This window comes from Alligator mississippiensis, chromosome 7, assembly GCF_030867095.1.
Source record: "Alligator mississippiensis isolate rAllMis1 chromosome 7, rAllMis1, whole genome shotgun sequence".
Taxonomy (NCBI): Eukaryota; Metazoa; Chordata; order Crocodylia; family Alligatoridae; genus Alligator; species Alligator mississippiensis.
The window spans coordinates 29,992,212-30,006,429 of NC_081830.1; the positions used below are offsets into that span (position 1 = coordinate 29,992,212).

The 14,218-nt window shown below is 46.7% G+C and overlaps 1 long non-coding RNA gene across 1 annotated transcript; it reads right to left on the reverse strand.

Moving 5' to 3' along the window:
- Window positions 1-10,481: 10,481 nt before the first annotated feature.
- On the reverse strand, window positions 10,482-13,432 carry LOC109283682 (uncharacterized). Its single transcript, XR_002090956.2, has 3 exons — window positions 12,741-13,432; window positions 11,941-12,118; window positions 10,482-11,810 (listed from the first exon to the last, which is right to left on the reverse strand). It is a non-coding gene; the product is annotated as an uncharacterized LOC109283682 (long non-coding RNA).
- Window positions 13,433-14,218: the final 786 nt, after the last annotated feature.

A 14,218-nucleotide genomic window follows, 5' to 3' on the forward strand; every position in this document is an offset into this window, starting at 1 on the left:
ACACCACCAGACTAACTTCATCTTCCAAAGTCCTTGAAACCCAGTGGCATGGCCAGATTTTGCCTTCCCAGATTAACAAATTCCTGAAGTGCTTTGTTAACTTGATTTAGGAGGGTCTTATACTCTTCTAGCTAATATTAAAAACTGGGTTTTAAAACAAAATATTCAGCTTGATTAGTCAAAAGTATAAATCTAAAGGATAAACTTCAAAAGAAAAAAAATGCGTGCTCCATAATTTTGGCATAAAAACAGAAGTCTGTTCCTGTAAATCCGAGTGCTGGGAAAAAAATCAGGCACTCTCTACATCTTTGCCCTCACTTCTTTCTACACACCCTTTAAAGTCCACCTGCTCTTACCAGTTGTCTCCTCATTGCCTTACTTTGTTCATTTGCTTTAAGAAAATACCAACCTTCCCCCATGAAGCATTCAAGCTCTAATAGCCCCTCCTGTCTCTCCTGCCCTGCCATACTGTTTGTCTTCCCCTGGCTTTTTTTTTTTAATGTGAAAGTGCTTTGGAGGAGGGAACAGTTTTCAGTTTGGAACTGATTGGGAAGTGCTGTGCACATCTATGGTACATGACAATAAGTAATTAATAATAAAGTCAGAGGTGATGTTGCTAATAGCTCTCAAAGCTGAAAGGTAACATAATGAAAACAATTCTGTCATGATGCAAGAGAATGGACTTAATGACTCACAAGAGGTCCTCTGAAAGCATATAATTATATGTAGCAGAATATGAAAGCCTTTCTAATTTTAATAAGATATTTCATATTCTGTGGGATGAATGCACAGTAACAAGCTGTTTTTGTATTAGCCTCTTTGTAACATCAGGTGCTGTGGCTTCTATAAGATGACTCTGCCTCTGGAAAACAAGACCTCAGGCTATGCCCTGTGGTCCATCCCCTCTCTGATCCCAGCAGGGTGATCAGTCTTATAAAGTCTGCTGTCAGCTGCTTATCCTCTCTACCAGGAGAGCACCATGACAGGTGCAACAAATCCATCCACTGCTGGGAAGGTTAAGTAGAGGACCATAATGAAACATCACTATAATTTGTAAGCATGGTAAAAGACACAAGTACATAATATGATATTCTACAAACATTCAATTATTTCTTCTGAAAACACTGGTTAGACCAAATACACACAAGCAGAGAGAAAGGCACTCTCAGCAGTTACAACATACTGGGTATGCTCAGAAGCAGAGTAAATAAGGGATTGATTTGGGAGACAGGTTCAGGATCTTACACAAGAAAGCATTTCACAATGACCATACTCTACTCCCTCTACCAAAGCAAGGGTAATCAGCAGGGATTCTGGTTTTCTCTGACAACAAAATCTCCAATTTTTAGGTTAAAAAAAGTAACCCAAAATCCACTTTTTTCCCCATGATTAAAATGAAACACCACACACACACATGCACGCACGCACAGAGAGTGGTGTTTCATCATGATCATGGAAAAATATGGATTTTGGGTTACTTTTTTAACCTGAAAATTGGTTTTTTGGGGTTTTTTTTTAATCAGAGAAAACCAGGATCCCTGGTGATCAGTCACTTGAGACTGCTCTACTAATGGGCAGTTCTATCCTGATTCCCTGTCTTATCTCCAATTAAACTATTTTCTCCAGGGAATAACTGATTCTCTCCTGTTGCATAAACGTTTCCTTTCCCTTAAACAATTTATTTTTTATTAAATAATTCTGTAAGTATTTGTAGGGACCCAAAGCAGGCAAAGGGATGGAAGTAATGTCAGTCTCTTTATAGCTTCTTGCTTTCATCAGGGCTGGACAATATGCTGTTCCCAGAACAGATGATTTGGCCCCACATACAAAGTTCTTAGTCCTTTTTCTCTCAAACATTTTTTGTTCATAAATATACAAACCTTATAACGAGGGATCCTAGCATAATTACAGAATCACACAAGATCATCGCAACTGAAAATAACTTGAGCTTAAAAGGAACAGAAATGACTAGTTTCAGTTATTTGCATGATCAATTTCATTACCTTAATGGAATATTCATGTTATTAACAACAAGAATATTCTCTATACCTATTTCAAATACAACTCCACCCATTTCACTATATTAAACTGTAATAAACTTAATAAGTTGCAACTGTATAAAAGGTCCATAAGGTTGTCAATATGGTTTGATGTCATGGAAGATGTACTGGAATGTAGGCGGTGCATTTTTATACGTGAGCATTGTTAGCTCAGTGTATGCATTGTCAAATGCATGATAAAGGACCATAACAGGCTCTACTTATTCCTGTTGTGTATAAGGTTTATTAACTGCAATGTTCTTTTCCTACATTTTTGTAAAAAAAAAAAGTTTTAGCTGTACCAAAATAGTGTTAAAAATGCATAAAGAACAAAGGGGCTTTCTGGTTTTGTTTTTTATGGATTCAAGTCTTGAAGACTTACAGGTTGCCCTTCTCAAAACTTTGGAGGCTGACAGCAAAAGAGTTCCCCTGGTGCACATTCTGGAAGGGAAGTCCCGAAGAACATGAACAAAAGTTGAGCTGTCTTGTGAACCTACTGAGGGACAAAAGACCAGAAGCAAAACTGTACTACTCCCACATGCCTGAGGAAGTGCACAGGTGGATGGGAGTCCTTTCATACAGGTCTCTGAACATTCAAAGAGTTACTTTGCTACAATGTTCCTAAGCAGCACAGGAGATGAGAGACTAAGGAACGAGGCACTTTAGATATTCTCCCGTGGCTTTTGAGCTCTGCAAGAAAGAAGAGCTTCTGATATTCTACAGAAAAGTAGGTAAGCCTTATTCTCATTTAGTAAACCCAAAGCACACATTTTTTAAAGCTATCCTCTTCCTCTAATGCCCTTGAACTTGGAGGAAAGTCAGAACACTTTTCCCCTAACCCACAAGAAAGAGGTGGGAAAAGCACCAGTCTCTGGGCTGGGTCTGTAGCATTTGTGTAGAGCAACTCACATTAACTTCAAGGTGAAATGCTGGGTTGCAGCAGCGATGGAATTAGAACCCCTCAACTTCTGCTAAATCCACTCCCCCACAAGACTTGGAGCATGGACAAATGTCAAGTTTATACTGATGTAATCAGCATTACATTAGTTTTTAGGAAGTGGCTGAAAGAAGGCATAAACCCTTAAATCAGGGTAATTCTGGTCAAGCCTGCGTATAGTAAGCCCTAAAGGGATCAGCATAAAACTCCACCTGTGTAAGGTACATTGGTTTAGGTGCTGCCTGTTCAAATCAACCAGGTAGCTGTCCTGGGGCCACCTGCAATAACCACCTACTATGCGCCCTACCCTGGGATAACTGCATATTTGTCTGTTTCTGATCCCAGTGTAATCATCAGTGCACAAAAAACAATGTGTGTGACTGTTGTGATCATCTGTCCACTCTCTCTAAGCACTTACCTTTCTCACAGCCAGTTCCAAAATTGATAGGCAAAACTGTGTATTTGCACTTGAGAGAGAACAGAATGCTTCACTTGCATGATTTTGCTCTATTTATAAAGAGCAAAAAGAGCATCCATGAGTTCCAGGCAGTGCTGACAAATGAAGTACAAATAACAAAAAGCCCCAACTTCATCCTAAGCAATTCCCTGACAAGCAAACCAATACTCAGCATTCAGGGCAAGGGAACAAGCTCTGAAGCCAAAGGGTATCCAAGGACAGTGTCCTGCTACCTATCGTTATGACCAAGTAATAATTTGGTTTTAAATTAGCACATGCACAGGGTAATAGCTCTATCTCCGTTGGCACCATGAGTGAATCCAGGGGGTGTGCTTGCCACCTCCTTTGGCTGTGCAGTGCAAGTGGGCGAGCTCTTGCTGGCTACAGAACCTAGGGAGTGAAAGGCACTGTTGCCTACTGTCAGCATCCGGGGCACCGAGTTGCCTGCGGAGCCACGACATGGACTCTCTCCTGCCCTCCTAGTGCTTCTTCATCCCCCAGGCAGGGTGCACACCCCAGCCTGAGCTGTCAGCAGTCGGGTTGCTCCCCTCACATGGCATAAACTAGCCTGTCCAGGAGTGCAGAGGCAGGACTGGGTGGTCTGTCCCATGGCACCTGGGGAGACCGAGGCTGCACGGCTCCCTGTACCAGGAGGTGCCAACTCAGCTGTCAGGAAGCCCCACACACTACTTACTCCCTTTGTCCCTCATCCCCATTGGAGCTCTGCTCCATACTGTGCCTTGGCCCACCAGTGTCCTGTGCAGAGTCCCAACCCATCCCACCACCATGCTCCACTCCTGCAGGTGGCCTGCTTCCAGCACCGTTCCCCAAATCTTTCTATGACCAGGTTACGAAACGCCTGGACACAGGAGGAGGGGTGGATGTCGTATACCTGGACTTCAGGAAGGCCTTCGATACGGTATCCCACCCCTTACTGGTGAACAAATTAAGAGGCTGTGATGTGGATGACTGCACAGTCCGGTGGGTGGCGAATTGGCTAGAGGGTCGCACCCAAAGAGTCGTGGTAGATGGGTCGGTCTCGACCTGGAAGGGTGTGGGCAGTGGGGTCCCGTAGGGTTCGGTCCTTGGACCGATACTCTTTAATGTCTTCATCAGCGACTTGGACGTGGGAGTGAAATGTACTCTGTCCAAGTTTGCAGATGACACAAAGCTATGGGGAGAAGTGGACACGCCGGAGGGCAGGGAACAGCTGCAGGCAGACCTGGATAGGCTGGACAAGTGGGCAGAAAACAACAGAATGCAGTTCAACAAGGAGAAATGCAAAGTGCTGCACCTAGGGAGGAAAAATGTCCAGCACACCTACAGCCTAGGGAATGACCTGCTGGGTGGCACAGAGGTGGAAAGGGATCTTGGAGTTCTAGTGGACTCCAAGATGAACATGAGCCGGCAGTGTGACGAAGCCATCAGAAAAGCCAATGGCACTTTATCGTGCATCAGCAGATGCATGACAAATAGGTCCAGGGAGGTGATACTTCCCCTCTATAGGGCGTTGGTCAGACCGCAGTTGGAGTACTGCGTGCAATTCTGGGCGCCACACTTCAAGAAGGATGCGGATAACCTGGAGAGGGTACAGCGAAGGGCAACTCGTATGGTCAAGGGCCTGCAGACCAAGCCCTACGAGGAGAGACTAGTGAAACTGGACCTTTTCAGCCTCCGCAAGAGAAGGTTGAGAGGCGACCTTGTGGCTGCCTATAAGTTCATCACGGGGGCACAGAAGGGAATTGGTGAGGATTTATTCACCAAGGCACCCCCGGGGGTTACAAGAAACAATGGCCACAAGCTGGCAGAGAGCAGATTTAGACTGGACATTAGGAAGAACTTCTTCACCGTTCGAGTGGCCAAGGTCTGGAACGGGCTCCCAAGGGAGGTGGTGCTCTCCCCTACCCTGGGGGTCTTCAAGAGGAGGTTAGACGAGTATCTAGCTGGGGTCATTTAGACCCAGCACTCTTTCCTGCTTATGCAGGGGGTCGGACTTGATGATCTATTGAGGTCCCTTCCGACCCTAACATCTATGAATCTATGAAATCTGGGGGCAGGCAGGGGGAAAGGGGGACAAAGGCACCGGTACTCACACTCGTTGGGTCCAAAGCCTTGCTAAAGCACTGGCACCAGCAGCCATACTGAGGCCAGAGAACTCACTGCGAATACATTGTACAGCCAAAGTGGGGTGTAACTGCCCCGTACCCCTCAGTGCTTTTCTTTAGACTAAAGGACTCTACTGACTATTTTGTGCACAGTATAAACCCAGTTTTCAAACAGAAATCCAATGTCAAAAACTTTCTAAGAAATGCCTATTTCAACCTCCATAATAGCCAGAGTGAGGAGGAGGGTTCAGCTTAAAGATGTACCAGCAGAGAAAGAGATCATAGCAAATCAAGGCTGGAAGGGACTTCATGAGGTTGTCTAGTCCAAACCTTTGCTTAAAACAGGATCATCCCCGACTAAACCATTCCAATCAAGTGTCTGTTAACCCACTCTTGAAAATTTCCAGGCATGGAGATTTCACTACCCCTTTAGGGAGCCTGTCCCAATGCTTGACCACCAGGTAAAGGCGCACTTCGTAGACTGAATCAGACGCATGAGGTCTTATGAACTAAAATTCTTGCTGATCCCCCACCCAAATTTCCTCTGCTGCAGTTTGAGGCCACTGTTCCTACTCCTGTCCCCTACAGCCACCGAAACTAGCCCATCTCCAGAAGCTTCACTAATAAGGAGGGCCTAGAACTGGATTATTCCATTTAAAACAGGAGCAAAAAAACCCAAAACCTTTGGTGCAAGGTGCCTTCATTTGCTATATATCAAAACACAACAAACTAGGCAAAAATAACCCAAAGCTGTTGTTTCATTTACCCTGGAGTCATTACAGTTAAATATATGTCTCTTTTTCAGATTCACAAAACAAAACCAAGCCTTCTTGAGCATCTGGACAGCACCTCCAACGCTTCACGGGAAGTGATTTTCACCCCTGAGCTTCAGTTCACTCAAGTTAATATTTCAACCCCTGACTTAGTATTTTTTCCTAGCATTAAAAACAGGTTGATAGGGCTGCAAGATGGGAGCGACATGACTAGGAGCAGCAAACTCACATATAACAACAACATGCATTGTTCTTCAATTAAAAAGAAATGAGAAACTTCACTAATAAGTAGGGGCCTAGAGCTAGGCTGAGCTGCCAGTGCTGCATGGGAAGTGATTTCCACCCCTGAGCTCAGGTTCATCTGAGTTAATATTTCAACCCCTTAGTGTGTTTTTTGCTAGCGGTAAAAACAGGGCAGCAGGGCTCTGAGCTGGGAGCCACGTGGCTAGGAGCAGCGAATATCACATATAACAATACAAACGAATTGTTCTCCAATTAAAAAGAAACGAGAAACTTCAAAAATAAGTAGGGGCCCAGAGCTAGGCTGAGCAGCCAGAAAGAGCCTCCAATGATTCACGGGAAGTGATTTCCACCCTTGAGCTCAAGTTCATCTGAGTTAATATTTCAACCCCTGACTTAGTGTTTTTTGCTAGTGTTAAAACGAGGTCGGCAGGGCTGCGAGACAGGAGCAGCAAACCGGCGGAAGGAAGGAGGGCTGGATGGGGGAACCATCCCAGACCATTAGAAAGAGGAGGCGGCGGGTCACACCAGGGCAGCGCAGGGCTCAGCAGGCCAACGTGTTGCGCCACAGGTTGTGCGTTTACACCAGACGCTTTCTGCGCAGTAGCCTAACAACACCAGGGTCAAAAACCGTGCTAACAGCCTACGGCGCAGCGTTATTAGGCTAATGCACAGGAAACATAAAAAAACCCAACGCAAACACCTTGTGCCGACCGGTCTAGTTACTGCGCATTGAGTCCTTTATGAAGCGAGCGCTGAAGTAAGTGCACAGTCTGTGAGGCGCGGCAATGCGCGTGCAGACACCCGCCAAGGGACACGAGGCGTCGCCCTCGAGGAGGGGGCCAGCGGGGCCCCGACCACTGACTCCTCGGGGCACGCAATGGCGAGGAGCGGCAAGAGGGACAAGGAGCCCCTGACCCTGGGTGTTGCCTGCCCCTCAGCCCGGGGGCCAGCCAGGGAGGCCCTCAGCGCTCCGGCCCGGGTCTGCCCGCGGTACCTGGGCGCGTTGTGCAGCCGGATGACAGCCACTGCGGCGCCCGCCCGCCTGTACTGCGCCATGCTGCCTCCGCACACGCCCCGCCCCCCGCGCCCCGCGCCCCGCCCACACCCGGCAGCACCGCGCGCCCCGCCCGCGCCTGCCTCCCTGCCCGCCCGCGTCTGCTGCGGGGGAGTCGGGGCCTTGGTGCCTCGTCCTCCAGCCTGGCGTCTACAGTGACCTGGAGGCACAGCCCATACACGGGATTTCACACGGGACAAGTGCAGGCGGAACCTGGGCAAGGACTGGCCGGGCTGCAGGACTGTGGGGGTCAAGGTGGGCGCGAGGCAGGAGCCCGACCTTGTGGCAAGAAGAAGCGGCCGGTGCAGACCCGGGGGCGCAGGCGGTGAGGGGGATGGAGGGCGCTGCTGCGAAGGGGCAGCCGCTGCAGGCTGATTCACTGCTGTTCGGAGGCATCGCTTAGTGCCCCGGGTCTGAGATGAGCAGCAAGTTTCGGAGGCAGGAGGTGACACTTTGGGACTGGGAGGCTGAACTTGCCCCTGCCTCCAGCCCGCAGACACACAGATGAGCTCTGTCAGGAAGGGAGTGGGGTAGCAGTCAAGCTGTGGGAGCCGGCAGCACTGGCTTGTTACTGCTGTATGGGAAATTAGATCCTGGCAAGGATGATCACATCACTGCTGAGATGTTCAGTGCTATCAGGGACATCTTTCTCCAAAGGGTCATGACTCCAGGCACTGTGGAAGAAACGGGAGGTTGAGCCACTGGAGCTCCTAAACTGGGGGCGCAGAGGAGGACCAGACAGGACTCATATTCCCATGATGGTCCCTGGTGTCACCTTACCACAAAACGGCCTCAAGAGAAAGGAGGGCTTCTCCACAGTGATGCAGGCATCGGTACAACACAGGGGTGGTTGATAGGCATGGTTGTTGTCTGGTTGAGGAAGGTCCACAGTACTTGTATATGCAGGTACACAGGCTTGTTCCAAAAGCTGCAAGCAGGGCCATTCTCTCTGGATGTCTGCATATGCACTAGAGGTGTTGAAATGCAAATAGTCATCATGGGGGACCCCAAACTCTCTGCTCTCCTTACTCAGGAAGCAGCTGGCAATCTGAAGAGGAGCAAGGAGGGGTTGAACTACTGACTAAGCAGATGTAGGATGATGATGAGCATGCTGCTGGGTCCTTGAAATGGAGTCGCGTATGTCTGATTCAGCCTCACGGAAGCGAATATTCCCATGGTTGTGGGTGCCAGCTGCATATTTGTGAGACTAAAGCCTCATCGCTAGGAAGCAAGAGTAATACTGCTATCCACAGCCAGACATAAGGGCAATAACACCATGGTGTTAAGTTAAGGAAAGGCTTACAGGACGCTTCAGTGCTGTGTCATGAGTCAGAACAGTATTTGCTTTTAAAGGAGGCAAGGGGTAGAAACATGTCTGCATGTAAGAACAGGGGATTTAGTGTGGAGTAATAAAGATTTTAGCTGAGGTAACAAACATCTGGGGGAAAGTGCTTAACATATAGGGAACAGGATGAACAACCTTGCAGGCAAACAACCAGACATAACAGACACGTTTAACAACCAACCTCAAAAGAGTTAAAATTGGAATCAAGTCCTGAAGAAAGAGAAAATACAGGATGTTAATTAGAGTGCTGGTTAGTATATGTGACTAAGCTACCAGTGCCAAATGGTATGCCTGAAGGTGGTAGTAATACCTGTGTTCATAGTATGGAAGGGTGTAGTGCTCCTCACAGAGCGCATTCTCTATCTTTAGGAGTATGTATAGTTCACTGGGTCTGATAGTCAATTAATTTCTGCCATGTTGCCATCTTTGGTGACTTTCCCTTCTGCTACTCTTAACATATTTCCTTTTCCTTTCTGTTTTCAGAGTGCATCTCATTTCACTGCTGCTTGGCCACACTGATATATTTAGTAGTTCCACAAATATATCTTTTGCAAGCTCAGCAGCATAAGCCTCTTAAAGCCACCACAGCCTTGATATTGATTGAAAAAATGAATAAAAACAAACAGGAAGCTGGTTAGACTTCCAGCACCAGCACAAGGGGAAAGATAACTATGCGCTCCCTACAATATTTTGCTATAGTGCTGCAATAAGCAACCTGGTTTTGTGGTTCAGTGGTAGAATCCTTGTTGGCCACGTGGGAGACCTGGGTTTGATTTCCAGATGCACATATAACAACACCCATCCACTCTCCCTGTGCCCGAAGAAGCGTGTTTGTGTCTGAAAGCTTGCAAAGAACAATTTTTCCAACTATGTAGTTGGTCTAATAAAAGATATCACATTTACCCAAAGAACCTTGTACACCCATCGAGGTACTAAACATCCAGACTTGGTCTGGCCTTTGGATTCTGTCTCAATAGTCTAAAGGGGGATGGAAGGCCTGGGAAGCCTCCACTCTACACTCCTACTTAGGCATATGTGTTGATGGTCCTGGTGATCTCTCATGCCTACGCCATAATCCAGAAGGACTGATGGTTGCCTACTATGCAATAAGACAAAGTTGCCAGAGCTTGCAGAAGGGTCTGCTGTTGGACATGTTGCAGGACAAGCTCACTGCACCACTAATTCCTCTGTTTCCCAGGAAGGCAGAGAAAGCAGGGTGGGTCATTCAAGGGGCTAGTAGCCAGGACCAGCAAAGTAGAAATGCCAAAAAATCCTTGCAGGCAACTGTAGTTGTGCGTGGTATCTTGTTGCTGACAGTAAACAAGGCTCAGAAAAAAGCATTCTTTTATTTCTTAACTATATTATTATTCTTTTAAGCAAATATACTAGTTCTGTAATAGTTATATCAATTTATGGTTGTATTTGTGTGAGATTTGGGTATTATCTCTGAAAAGTCACTGTAGATGGGGATTTTGTGCACTGCAAAGGCTATTGAACCCCACAAGGAAGAGCCAAGCTTTATGTCTTATGTACTCACCCTGTAGTGATCAGCAGGTTCAATAAGCACAGATGCACATGAATGAGAAGAACAACACGCTTTAATTTGTGGAGCAGTACACAACGTCTGCAGATCCTTTGTCTGTTTCTCTCTCTGACAGGCTAGCTGCTCCCTGAGGGATCGTCTCCCAACCCCCAGTGTCTCAGTAAGGGAGTATCCCTAAATTCTAACTTCTATCACTGCTTGCTCTAGTAGTGTGTGTCACCTATTCAGATACAGGCTTGTGCTCCTTCAGATGGGTTGGACCTTGCAACTCTGGGCCAGAATGGAGCAAAATGTCAGGACACCTGACCCAGGTCTTCTCTGGCCATGGGTAGAAGTATAGACTGCAGCACTGACAGGCAGCTTGCCAAATGCCAGCTCCAAGCTCAACCTGGACCCTCCCATGGGGTTCCTAATGGGAGATCAGGTGACCTAGGTGGACCCATGGAAATCACAAGTCTCTGATGTGAGGATTATAAAACCCTCCCACTAGGAGCAAGGCCTCATCCAAGTAGCATTGCTGAGTGTCCCTGCCTCATATTTGCATGCTTGCTCCTGATTGCAGACCCCCTGCCCTTGATCAGTTGCTTACCCTAACCCCAGCCTTGGCTTGACAATCTGCATCTTGAACAAAAATCTGGCTTTGACCTTGGCTTCCACTCCAGTAAACACCTGATAGTGTTGAACCACTTAAATTGACTGCCTATGCCTGGGTAAACTCTTTCACAAAAAGAGAAGGATTTTTTCTGCAGAAAATTGGCATGATACACTTTTTTTAAGGAAGGAGAGTCCATATCCATCCCTTTCCCTCTGGGCTTCTGTTGGTCCAGCTTCCAGTAGTCACCTGCTGCTTTGACTCTCAGCTCCATTGCTAAGGTAGTTCTGAAAGGGCAAGTCCACAGCAAAGAAATGTTACCTCCAGGGATGCTCCTGGATTCCCATTCAAATGTACAATGTCCAAGTCATAATTGAACCGATCCCTTCATTAAGCACAGTCAGTGTCTTTCCTATGACAGAGTTTATTAAACTGGGACTCCACATAAAAGCAGATATTCACAGCTTTCAACAAAAAGGTGCACAGGAACGAGGGCTGGGAAGTTCCTCTTCGTCAAGTTGGGAGGGAGCTGTCTAGTGTAGGAGTAAGGTTAAAGCCCACATGGGATGGACTGCCAACATCTTCAATCCCTGTAGTCTGCTTTGAGGTTTCACATCTTTTAAAGTAGTTTCCCTGCTTCCCTTCCATGTCCCAGGAGAAGTGAAGCCTGAAGATCAGAACAGGCAACTGGAAGACAGGACTTGGCTTTGTGAAAGCATTGTCTAGAATTAAGAAAAAGGAGTCATAGAGAAGTAGGGCTGCAAGGGACCTCCAGAGGTCATCTAGTCCAGCCCCCTGCCTGAGGCAGGTTATCCCTGTCCAGACATGATCACTTCCTCCCAAGTTACTCACCACCTTTGCATCCTCCACCAGTTCTTTCCTCTTGGTCAGGACAAGAGACAAATAGATGATCCAGTCTACACTGCGCAAAACTCTCTCTCTGTTCTTTTCCCCTGGACCCCCAAGATTTCCCTCGTATATCAACCATTCGATTACCCACTTCCAGGACTGTATCATAATGCATTTATTTCTAGATGCAAACAATGAGAAGTGACAAAAGTAAGACTCTGGTCCAAGCCATTTCCAGCTGATATATTACACTAGTTTAAAATGTTATTACTGGATGAAAATAGATGCAGCCAACACATTGAAACAGCACACAGCACATGAGTAGCACAGGAGTAGGGCAGAACAGGGAAGGACACGTTCTAGGTTAAGGCCCTCCCTCCAAATAGTATTTGGGACTTCTAAATGTATGCAGCACAGAGTAGTGAGCAGAACAAGGCTGCTTACTGTGGCATGTTGCTGCAGGAAGAAATCTGTCCAGGGACATGTAGCATAGATGACAGACACAAGGGAACAGCCCCAGCCTGGAAATGAGTAAGATAGGCAGCAACAGGAAAAAGTTGGTCTTTCCCCAGGCATCCAGTCAGAGAGAACAGAGAATCACACTGAGTTTATCAGTAGCTCAAGGGCCTCTAGCCAAAGGCATCTCCTGTGCAAACTCATCACAGCCTCACAATCCAGATCTTTTCAGTGGCCTGTGTCCAGTTTTAAGTGCAGTTTATTTAAATCATTTTTTTTCCAGTAGGCTCTGCATACATAGAAGCTCCAGCAATTTTTGATGCAGCAGCTTAGTGATCCAGGCTTACCTTTTAACTCATACACAGCTTCTGAAACTCCACTTGCCAACCATGCTCCCTGATGGCAGCCTTGGCCGTGTCATCACAGTCCCAGTGTGCTGCAATCAGGTTTTCTGTGTCCTGGCTAAGGGAAGTAACAACTCCAGGAGACCAAGTGGTGGATCACCATAAAAGCCTGTTTCTGAGGAAAAAGAGGCAAAATGGAGAGATCATCAGTCTTCTAGTCCAGCCTCCCTGCTCAAGGAAGGATCATCTCTGACTAGCCAAGTGTCTGTCTAACTTGCTTCTGAAAGTTTCCAAGCATGGAGACTCCACAGCCTCTCTAGAGCGTCTGCTCCAATGCTTGACCGCCTTCAAAGTGAGAACATGCCTCTTCATCTGCAGCCTCAATTCCACCTGCTGCAGCTTGAGGCTGTTACTCATCTCTCCAAAGGGCACAGGGAGGAGTGCCAGGTTGCTCTAGGACAGGGGTGACCAACCTGCGGCTCCAGAGGCCAAACTTCCGAGTCCAAACTGAGTAATGTACTGGCTGTGAGCAGTCACATGATGTGACATGATGTGACGTACTGGCTATGGAAGCTGGGCACTGTGTGCTTGTGCAAAGATTCAAGGAGATGCATATTAACCTCTGACGAGCCGCATGTAGCTCCAGAGCTGTGGGTTGGTCACCCCTGCTCTTGGGCATGATAGGGTGCACTGAGGAGAAGGTTGGGCTGTTCCTCTTCGGTCTGGCTTGTGGTTAGGAGTGCGATTAATTGACCACTGAGACCATTCCAGCCACAGCTTGGAAGCTTTATTAGGATATGCAATAGCAAAGACTTATTGGTTCTAATATAGACAATGTTTAGGCAACCTTGGATTCAGGGAGAAGAGGTCTGTTGGCCAGGCCTCTGCTTTCCTGGGGTCTCTTGCTGAATTGGTTTGTTCAACTGGGCTTCAGGAAAAGTTCAATTTGTCGCTTGTCCCAGACCCAATATTTGTAGATGGTTGATATGACATGCTAATAATTGATCTCTGATTTGTTTTATTTAAATTTCTTTCACTGGAACTTTGGAAACTAAATTAAGGCTTTTGATTTTTAAGCCATCTGACCCCAATCTGTTAATCACCTGGTAATCTTTAATCAAGATCTTGTTATTCAGTTGAAATTTATATTTTTGAGATAGCAGAAGGAAAGATTTCTTATCTCCCATTATCGCCTGCCCTTTGGCCTTGGTCAGTTACTTACTAACTGTAGCCTTCGACCGGACAAGACTGCTTTTGCTCTTTCCACCCTCAAGGCTGCCTTTGTGTCTATAATAATTTGAACATGTTAGCAAAAATACATTTATTATAGCAAAATAACTTAATACATTTGGTCACCTTAGTTATTAATGTTTTAGGATGCAACTGTAATAGAGAGCAGTTAGGGTACAGGCCCTTGGCTTGCTGCTGTCCAGTCATATTTCTGCAGCTTTGGCACAGGTTCCCTGAAAATGGCCAAGCCT